The sequence below is a fragment of the Haliotis rufescens genome, unplaced genomic scaffold (assembly GCF_023055435.1).
Source record: "Haliotis rufescens isolate VD_foot unplaced genomic scaffold, xgHalRufe1.0.p SCAF_12, whole genome shotgun sequence".
Classification (NCBI taxonomy): domain Eukaryota; kingdom Metazoa; phylum Mollusca; class Gastropoda; order Lepetellida; family Haliotidae; genus Haliotis; species Haliotis rufescens.
In genome coordinates, this window is record NW_025963802.1 from 32,080,311 (window position 1) to 32,091,792 (window position 11,482).

Consider the following 11,482-nt stretch of genomic DNA (forward strand, 5'->3'; position numbering starts at 1 on the left):
ACGACGGCATGCATCAACCATAATATTCTGAGCCTGATCTTCACGAGGGGCTATGCCGTTTGGATTTGCAGACCCAAGCTGCTCCGAGGTCACTGATCCAGTCCTGCCTATATTAAAACCCGATTGTCCCGTGAAGATCCGGGTTAGAATAGGTCTTCAGCAACCCATGCTTGCCGTTAAAGGCGACTATATTTGTCGTAAAAGGCGACTAACGGGATCGGGTGGTCAGGCTCGCTGACTTGGTTGATGCATGTCATCGTTCCTAATTGCGTGGATCGGTGCTCATGATATTTATCACTGGATTGTCAGGTCCAGACTCGATTATTTACAGACCGCCGTCATATAGCTGGAATATTGCTGAGTGCGGCGTTAAACAACAAACCAACAAACCAACCCGATTGTCTCATCATCTCTATTCATTGAGGGCATGTTTTTCCCCAGTCGTCTAAGGCTCCGTAACTCGACTGCGGAGTTGGGCACACCAGCAACCTGTGATCGTGGGTTTGAATCCCGGCTCGCCCCGATTCTGTTTCCTGGGGTCAGCACCATACCCGTGTGCATCGGTTTCTCCAAGACCGCCTCCGTGGTCTAGTGGTAGAGCGTCCGCCTGGAGAGCGGAAGGTCCGGGGTTCGATCCCCCGCGGCGTCATAGCAAAAGATAAAAGATGATACTTGTTGTTACCCTGCCTGGCGCTCGGCATGAAGCGGCTAAAACAAGGACTCTTCGGTTCGGTGCCAGTATACTGCGTCGGAGTAGGGTACTGATGTTAAACTGCGGCAATGTATCTCATGCAGTGGGTTAGCACTATAAAATCGCCATTAGTCCGGACTAATAAAAACAGCCACACACGCACGCACGCACCTCACCTCACCTCACCGGTTTAACCAAATTGGTAAACGTCTGAGACCTGCATCCCACAGCAAAAAAGGCGACTAACGGGATCGGGTGGTCAGGCTCGCTGACTTGGTTGATACATGTCATCGATCCCAAATGCGTGGATCGATGCTCATGATATCGACCACTGGATTGTCTGCTCCAGACTCGATTATTTACAGACCGCCGCCATATAGCTGGAATATTGCTGACTGCGGCGTTAAACAACAAACCAATCAACCAACCAATCCCACAACAAGCTGACACGCTGTGATATAACTGATATACTATTCCAATCGGAAATGATCCCAACTCACTCACCCAATCGACCCGTGAAGATCCGGGATAGAATAAGTCTTCAGCAACCCATGCTTGTCGTAAAACGAGATCGGACTAACGGGATCGAGTGGTCAGGCTCGCTGACTTGGTTGATGCATGTCATTGCATCCCAATTGCGTAGATCGATGCTCAATATGTCAATCACTGGACCAGACTCGATTATTTACAGGCCGCCGTTAAACAACAAGCAAATACTCAACGAATCATTTCATTTTCATATCATCAAATATGACATTTTTTGAGACTGTAAACAAAACGTTTTGAGCTGCTGACAGTATTTGGTTATTTTGTACCTTTTTTCAATGTCATTTATATGAAGACAAACTGGATATTTCCACATACAAACACATCAACGTACCTTAGCCATGAACTACATCAAATTAGCCACCAGAAAAACACTGTAGAACAATAATCAAGTCAACCTGAAGCCAAAATCACCGATATTAATTATCAAATTTCCGTTTTAATGTAGTCTTTACACACACAATCCTGTAACATCCACACGGCACAATGTTAGAAAAGCTTTCGATGTACAATGGATCGTCCTTAAAAGATTCTCAATTGGAAAACGGCTCAGGTGGTCCAGTTTCTTTCATCAGTCCATTGATTTTCCCTTTTACGTGTAATGAACTTTGAAACACGGAAGTGTGTTAGTATTGCAGAATTCGATATGAAAAAGCCCCATTGATTTGCGGGTCTGTGGGGATGTGTCTAATAGTTATTTCATTACCCATGGATACAGCGCTCTATTAATCGGATCTGCGAGCACAATATCCAATGACATTAGCTTGTAGAGGTGTCAATATCTGTGATCAAAATACTGCGAAATACTTAGATATATTCCTCATTATTTACTAATAACCTGTTTACGAGAATGCCACGCACACATGACATTATAGGGCGGGCTAATTAAACGACATAATATAGGTGTATTTCGGAGATGGCGACCATTGCTGTAGTGAAAATGACATGATTCCACATAACTATAAGACCCGTGAAGATCCGGGATAGAATAGGTCTTCAGCAACCCATGCTTGCCATAAAAGGCGACTATGCTTGTCATAAGAGGCGACTAACGGGGTCGGGTGGTTAAACTCGCTGACTTGGTTGATGCATGTCACCGATCCCGAGCTGGAATATTGCTGAGTGCGGCGTTAAACAACAAACAAACAAACATAACTATAAGACCTCTCTGGTAAAAGGCGTGTTTTTAATTAATTGGTTTCTGTAAGAATATAGGATGAGGTAAAATATAATTTAAAAATGTCTTTTCCCCTCTACGTTTCTTTTTACATGTCCTTGGGTCAAGGACACTCGTAAACTGCCCTGGGCAGCACCACATATTTCAGTGAAATTGGGGATTTTTTAAATTCAAAAGCGTGATTATCAGGCTCGGTGTTCGTAAAAAAACTTTAAAAATTCAACTTTTATGCTGATAAATTATTATGAGTATTGATAACATCTCGCTGTCCAATGCCATGCGTTGAAATTTGATTGGTTGTTTTGTTGTTCAACGCCGCACTCAGCAATATTCCAGCTATATGACGGCGGTCTGTAAATAATCGAGTCTGGACCAGTGATTGACATCATGAGCATTTCAACTTCCTTCTGTAGAACGGGTAGAATAGGTCTTCAGTAACCCATGCTTGTCGTAAAACGCGACTATGCTTATGTTTTTGTACCCAACGAACAGCTGTGTCATGTTGTTGATTTCAAAGTTGATAAAATGCCAGATGTTGTTAATATGACCCAACAATACGGGAGTCAAAAGATCCCAGATCATTCTTTATTAGAAACATCTATACGTTTTTTTGATACTGACACTACTAATGATTTAGAAAATAAGGAGCATACAAATGAAAAAAACAACATAGTTTCGAATCATTCCTGAATGACGAACGGTCACTCCAACTTGTCTTAGAAGCTATTGACAAGTTAGAAAATGATCTTTATGAGGACAATGATGCCGATGCTGCATATAGTGCATTCCATAGTGTTATTATTGATGAAACCGACACTAAACTTAACAAGGTAAAAACAAAAAAGTAATACAAATAATAATACAAATAACAAAAAGGTCAGATCAAAAGCTTACAATGAACTTGGAACAATCAACTTCACGACAAGTGGGAATTACTTTGTAAGCATGAAAGGGGGTGGTTGAAAAGTAAAACTGCTTTAACTAAACGACATTTACATGCTGTTTACAGCGAGTGCAGGAAAGACTTTGACAAAATGAACCGAAGGGCAAAACGTGCCTATTCTCTGGAAGAGCAAAATAGACTTAATACGTTATATAAAGGGCATAACGGGAAAGACTTTTGGAAATCTATTGGCAAATTAGGTCTGGCAAATGACAGAAAGCAAATAATTCCCTGTGAAGTATAGATGATAACGGCAATGCTTTTTATGATAACAATGTTGTTCTTGATAATTGGAGGGGGCACGGGGGGCCCAATCGTCTAAGGCGCCGCGATTCGCTGTGCAGAGTTGCGTCCCTTGGACACGCCAGAAACCTATGATTGTGGGTTCGAATCCCGGTTCGCCCCGATTATGTTTCTAGGCTTGTCAGCACCATACCCGTAGGTTTCACCGAAGTGGTAAATGTCTGAGACCTGCATCACTTCGGGCTTTCCTCCCACATTAAGCTGACACGCCGTGATGTAACTTGAATACTGTTAAAAGCGGCGTTAAACCCAACTCACTCACTCACTCTTGAAACTCTTAAAGTAAACCGGCCGAAAAAGCTGTTTTTAATGCTAAACGTGATAAGGCGTGTGTGTGGCCTTGATGGTATACCCTCTGAGGTTCTTAGAAATTCCGCCTGTGTTGATTTACTGTATAGAATCATCAAACATTGTTTTAATAACGGAATAGTGCCCTCCAATTGGAATGAGGTGAGGTGAAATGGGGTTTAACGTCGCGTCCAAGATTATTGCATTTGTATAGCGACGTGCATGCACGTGTGTGGCTGCTTGTACTAGTCCGGACTGATGACGATTTATAGTGCTAGCTCACTGAGATACCATGCCGCAGTTTAACATGAATACCCCACTCAGACAGTATACTGACTCCGAGCCGACCAGTCCTTGTTTTAGCCCCTTAATGCCGAGCGCCAGACAGGGTAACAACAAGTACCATCTTTTAACGTCTTTTGGTATGACGCGGTCGGGGATCGAACCCCGGACCTTCCGCTCTCCGGGCGGACGCTCTTCCACTAGACCACGGAGGCGGTCCCCAATTGGAATGATTTTTGGGTTTGGTTTGTTGTTTAACGCCGCACTCAGCAATATTCCAGCTATATGACGGCGGTCTGTAAATAATCGAGTCTGGGCCAGACAATCCAGTGATTAATATCATGAGCATCAATCCACGCAATTGGGATCGATGACATGCATCAACCAAGTCAGCGAGCCTGACAACCCGATCCCGTTAGTCGCCTTTTACGACAAGCATAGTCGCCTTTGACGGCAAGCATGGGTTGCTGAAGACCTATTCTACCCCGGAATCTTCACGGGTCCCAATTGGAATGAAGGTATTGTTAGCCCCATACCTAAATCTGGTATGAGTGCTCCCCGTAACCCACTTAAATATCAAGGCATAACCCTTATATCGATTCCAGGCAAGAATTAGGAAGATATTCTTAACACTCGTTTGAGCAATTGGTTGGAGAAAATGACATTTTAGTCAATGAACAGTTTGGGTTCCGTTCTAACAGAGATTGTATTGATCATCTTTACGTTTTATCGTCTTTAATTCAGACAAGAAAAGCCAAAAAAAAGATTCCACTTTTGTTTGCTTTGTTGATATTTAAAAAGCATTCGACATTGTTAATCGAGAATGCCTGTGGATTAAATTGTTCCAACTTGGTACAAGAGGCAAACTATTCGATGGCATCCAATCTCTCTATGATAATGTTAACTGTGTTGTTAAATTCAATGAACATTTTACTGATGCTTTCCCGGTGATGTGATGTGACCCGTGAAGATTCCGGGGTAGACTAGGTCTTTGAACAGCAACCCATGCTTGCCGTAAAAGGTGACTATGCTTGTCGTAAAAGGCGACTAACGGGATCGGGTGGTCAGGCTCGCTGACCAGGTTGATACATGTCATCGGTCCCAATTGCGTGGATCGATGCTCATGCTGTCAATCACTGGATTGTCTGGTCCAGACTCGATTATTTTACAACACAAAGTATTACACCTGAGCATTGCTTATTTTATCGTGTTTACATTTTTACAGTCAAAATGTGCAAAAAGTTTCACTTAGGAAATTTATTAAACGCCACAATATTCAGTTATTTTACAAATTGACTGAAAAATATGTCCATCTGTATTATTATTATAACGAATTCCAAACATTTTTATGTTTAATATCATCACCAAGTGACAGAATATGCTTGGATTAAAAGTACATTTCTTTATTGTTTGGCTTCTTATCCTTACATAATTAATCAACAGTAATGTGTTAAGCCATTTTAACAGTCTTAATCATTTTTAGTCAATCTGTTAAACGACTGAAATATTTAGACATTTAATAAATTGCCTGAGTAAATCACATTTTACAAATTGACTGTAATATATACAAAGGAAAAGACTTATGAAAACAACGTCTATCGCGCCTCGAAGAACTACCCAGCCAAGACGTAGAGGAACAAGAATGAATCTGTTCACTGCTGTGCAGCAAATGAAGGAAAACAAAATGCAAACATCATAATTACAACCTACCAAATCTACAGACCCGTGAAGATTCCGGGGTAGAATAGGTCTTCAGCAACCCATACTTGCCGTAAAAGGCGACTATGCTTGTCGGAAAAGGCGACTAACGGGATCGGGTGGTCAGGCTCGCTGACCAGGTTGATACATGTCATCGATCCCAATTGCGTGGATCGATGCTCATGCTGTCAATCACTTGATTGTCTGGTCCAGACTCGATTATTTTACAGACCGCCGTCATATAGCTGGAATATTGCTGAGTGCGGCGTTAAACAACAAACAAACAAATCCAGTTGGCTGACTTACTGTTCGTAATATCCGTTTCATTTTGGCAAATAAGAGGATAGTTAGTAACAAAAATATACGATATACAACGAATATTTGCACAGCTATCACAAAACCATGCGAAACTGACACTGCATCAAACCCCGCGGTAGACCGGACCAAGTTATGTGTGCACCGATTAGATAACATGTCCTTTACGTCACTGTTTAAACGTTCAACTGAACCTTGGCTTTGTTGGTATCTGGGTTTCCCATGGACAATCAGAAGATCAGGCCATAGAAGCTTAAGTTCAGTGACAACTGAGGCAGTACATTCGCTACCATCATTACTCTGCAAATTTGAGGGGCGCTAAGCAAAATAAATGTCCATCATCTGAAAGCCAACCACTGCAGCACGTTTAGATGTCAATGGATGCAACACGCAATACTTTGTGAGATGGTCCTGACATACCATTATGAACTTAAAGAATATGGGTTCTTGAACACTGCATTGCGTTAACGAATTATGTTTGTTTGTTTGTTTGTTGTTTAACGCCGCACTCAGCAATATTCCAACTATATGACGGCGGTCTGTAAATAATCGAGTCTGGACCAAACAATCCAGTGATTAATATCATGAGCATCGATCCACGCAATTGGGATCGATGACATGCATCAACCAAGTCAGCGAGCCTGACCACCCGATTCCGTTAGTCGCCTTTTACGACAAGCATAGTCGCCTTTTACGGCAAGTATGGGTTGCTGAAGACCTATTCTGTCCCGGAATCTTCAATTAACTTTTCAATATCACCATACTGAAGAACTGAAAACTCTTTCTTTTTCAACACCTGTTCATGCAACAAAGCTTCCATTGAAGTAGCCATTGCACATTTGACAGAACAATGGTATAGTATTACTGTCCACCCGACCTGTCAAGATCCGGGGTAGAATAGGTCTTCAGCAATCCATGCCTGCCGTAAAAGGCGACTATGCTTGTCGTAAAAGGCGACTAACGGGATCGGGTGGTCAGGCTCGCTGACTCGGTTGATGCATGTCATCGTATCCCAATTGCGGAGTGCGGCGTTATACAACAAACAAACACATTTTTTAAGGAAACAAACGTAATACGTGATGTTTTGATATTTGTATACATCAGATGGATTCCAATATATTGTGTAAACTTCATTCATTCTTCATTCATCCATTTCAGTCAATCTGTCTAAAATCCAGTCTCATTTTTCAGACAATATGTATACTGACTGACAATTTCAGTCCATATGTACATTGCCTGACTGAATCAGTCAATATACATATTGTCTGATTATAGATATTGACTGCAACATATACACAAGAACAAGAGTGCTCTGAGAGCACAACATCCCCCGCATGAATTTTTTTAACGAGTCAAATGAAGCTCCGTAATACAGGCGCATTTACTCTATCAAAATTAGTCGAAATGAAACGGGACTGTGATATGCGTATCATCAACATGTCAACATCTTGTGTGTAGAGTGTCAGGGATATTGTTTGGAAACTGTAAGAAGAGTTGATTTCACAAGCTTAGTACCCTCTCTCACAATTAGGCAAATGAAGCTCCGTAAAATAGGGGCAGTAACTCTGTCAAAATTAGTCGAAATAAAAAGGGGCGTCGATATGGGTATCATCAACATGTCGACATCTTGTGTGTAGAGTTTCAGGGATATTCTCTGGAAACTGTAGGAGGAGTTGATTTCACAAGCTAAGTACCCTCTCTCAAAATTAGGCAAATGAAGCTCCGTAAAACAGGGGCAGTAACTCTGTCAAAATTAGTCGAAACGTAACGGGACTGTGATATGCGTATCATCAACATGTCGACATCTTGTATGTAGAGTTTCAGGGATATTCTCTGGAAACTGTAGGAGGAGTTGATTTCACAAGCTAAGTACCCTCTCTCAAAATTAGGCAAATGAAGCTCCGTAAAACAGGAGCAGTAACTCTGTCAAAATTAGTCGAAATAAAAAGGGGCGTCGATATGGGTATCATCAATATGTCGACATCTTGTGTGTAGAGTGTCAGGGATATTGTTTGGAAACTGTAAGAAGAGTTGATTTCACAAGCTAAGTACCCTCTCTCAAAATTAGGCAAATGAAGCTCCGTAAAACATGGGCAGTAACTCTGTCAAAATTAGTCGAAATAAAAAGGGGCGTCGATATGGGTATCATCAATATGTCGACATCTTGTGTGTAGAGTTTCAGGGATATTCTCTGGAAACTGTAGGAGGAGTTGATTTCACAAGCTAAGTACCCTCTCTCAAAATTAGGCAAATGAAGCTCCGTAAAACAGGGGCAGTAACTCTGTCAAAATTAGTCGAAATAAAAAGGGGCGTCGATATGGGTATCATCAATATGTCGACATCTTGTGTGTAGAGTTTCAGGGATATTCTCTGGAAACTGTAGGAGGAGTTGATTTCACAAGCTAAGTACCCTCTCTCAAAATTAGGCAAATGAAGCTCCGTAAAACAGGGGCAGTAACTCTGTCAAAATTAGTCGAAACGTAACGGGACTGCGATATGCGTATCATCAACATGTCGACATCTTGTGTGTAGAGTGTCAGGGATATTCTCTGGAAACTGTAGGAGTAGTTGATTTCACAAGCTTAGTACCCTCTGTGGGACGGACAGACGGGCGGACTGCGCCACGACATAATCCCCCTTCGGCCATTCTGGCCCGGCGGGGGATAAAAAGGCGTGTCTGTGTAACTCTATGCCATCCCCTCAAATTGAAATTATTGAATTCCATTGCATGCAGTTTTGTATCAATATAATCACTTAAACTTAAGTCTATTGCCCCATGCGACTACACGTACGGCTGTGAATCGATGCAATTTCTTTGTTATGTCATCAATATGTTCCCAGTTGTATGTTTACTCGATGGCAAAGAATTGATTGTTTCACTTTTTTGCCTTCTAAAACAGGAAATTGTCAAGATGCACCTTGGTTGGTGTTCACAAGACCGCATGGATTGCACTGAAAGTGAATAATTTCCTATGCATTTCTATTGGGGTTAGTCATCGTCAGTATGGATTCTGCCAAGCAGACAGTTAAATTGAGATCATAGACAAAATGACCAGTATTTCAAGTATATATATATCGACCCGTGAAGATTCCGGGGTAGAATAGGTCTTCGGCAACCCATGCTTGCCGTAAAAGGTGACTATGCTTGTCGTAAAAGTCGACTAACGGGATCGGGTGATCAGGCTCGCTGACTTGGTTGATTCATGTCATCGATCCCAATTGCGTGGATCGATGCTCATGATATCAAACACTGGATTGTCTGGTCCAGACTCGATTATTTACAGACCGCCGTCTGGAATATTGTTGAGTGCGGCGTTAAACAACCAACCAACCAATCAAGTATATATCACGGTGTGTCAGATTGAAAGCTGCAACTGATCGAAACACATCTATGACGTTTACCACATTGGTGAGTCCCTCCAGCGCCAGGATGGTGCTAATTAATGTAGAAACATTAGGGATTCGAATCAACGATTATAGGATTCTGGCACGTCTAAGGGACGTAACTCTGCACATACACCTTAGACGTCTGGGAATAAAATAGATTGGAATTTCAACGAATACGCATGATACATGACATTGTACGTTGGAGGAGTGAGTATGCTTTAACGCCCCTTTTAGCAATATTCAAGCTTTATCACGGAAGTGACCGCCTCCGTGGTCTAGTGGTAGAGCGTTCGCCCGGAGAGCGGAAGGTCCAGGGCTCGATCCCCGGCCGCATCATACCAAAAGACGTTAAAAGATGGCACTTGTTGTTACCGTCTGGCGCTCGGCATTAAGGGGCTAAACCAAGGACTGGTCGGCTCGGAATCAGCATACTGTGTTTGATTGGGGTATTCATGTTAATCTGCGGCATGGTATCTTAGTGGGCTAGCACTATAAATCGGCATCAGTCCAGACTAGTACAAGCAGCCACACAAAAACTCAAACGTGCATGCATTAGCTATATAAGTGCAATAATCTTGGACGCGACGTTCAACCCAATTTCACCTCACCCCACCTCATCACGGAAGTCTGTTATTATATGATCGGACAGACAGCAATTGTATTCGGTAGTAAGGCATTCAGGTTTAATTTTTAGTCATGTGATACATATGACATACAAAAACTATCGGGTAAGAAAATGTGTGTCTTAACAATATGGCAGGTGAGCGTACAGCATCAGAATTGTTGAGTTTTACAAGACTAATTATCAATCTCTCCTAATTGACAATTTCTACAAAAACTCATTTCAACTTCTCCTTTCATATCCACGTCTGAGATTTACGACTAGTTTAGACCCGTGAAGATCCCGGGGTAGAATAGGTCTTCAGCAACCCATGCTTGCCGTAAAAGGTGACTAACGGGATCGGGCTGACTTGGTTGATGCATGTCATCGATCCTAATTGCGTGGATCGATGCTCATGATATCAATCACTGGATCGTCTGGTCCGGACTCGATTATTTACAGACTGCCGTCACATAGCTGGAATATTGCTGAGTGCGGCGTTAAACAACAGACTAACCAAAACGACTAGTTTAACCTGTCCAACCACTAAAAAGCGCTTAAAGTAAGAAGAATGTACTTTTTCAATGGCAGCACCATATTTTACGCCCCATATTCCTGCCCCGTATAACAAAATTGTCGCAATTTTGTCGTCAAATATAGTACAAGCCGTAGCAAATGATACATGTACATTTCATTTAATAAAAAATACAAACAGGTAGTTGTGCATTTGATGCTTGCATACTAATTGTTTGTTTGTTTGTTGTTTAACGCCACACTCAGCAATATTCCAGCTATATGACGGCGGTCTGTAAGTAATCGAGTCTGGACCAGACAATCAAGTGATTGACAACATGAGCATCGATCCACGCAATTGGTGAGTGAGTGATTGAGTGAGTATGGTTTAACGTCGCCTTTAGCAATATTCCAGCAATATCACGGCGGGGGACACCAGAAATGGGCTTCACACATTGTACCCATGTCGGGAATCGAACCCGGGTCTTCGGCGTGACGAGCGAACGCTTTAATCACTAGGCTACCCGCCAATTGGGATCAATGACATGCATCAACAAAGTCAGCAAGCCTGACCACCCGATCCCGGTAGTCGCCTCTTACGACAAGAATGGTCGCCTTTTACGGCAAGCATGGGTTGCTGAAGACCTATTCTACCCCGGATCGATAATGATAATACAGGGTAGAACCCACGCGGACTTGAAATTTCCTGTATAAAAACTTGGATCTAAATTGAGGCAA

At 42.3% G+C, this 11,482-nt stretch overlaps 1 non-coding gene across 1 annotated transcript; it reads left to right on the top strand.

Moving 5' to 3' along the window:
- The first annotated feature begins 573 nt into the window (after positions 1–573).
- Trnas-gga lies at positions 574–649 on the top strand. The gene has a single exon. It is a non-coding gene; the product is annotated as a tRNA-Ser (tRNA).
- Positions 650–11,482: the final 10,833 nt, after the last annotated feature.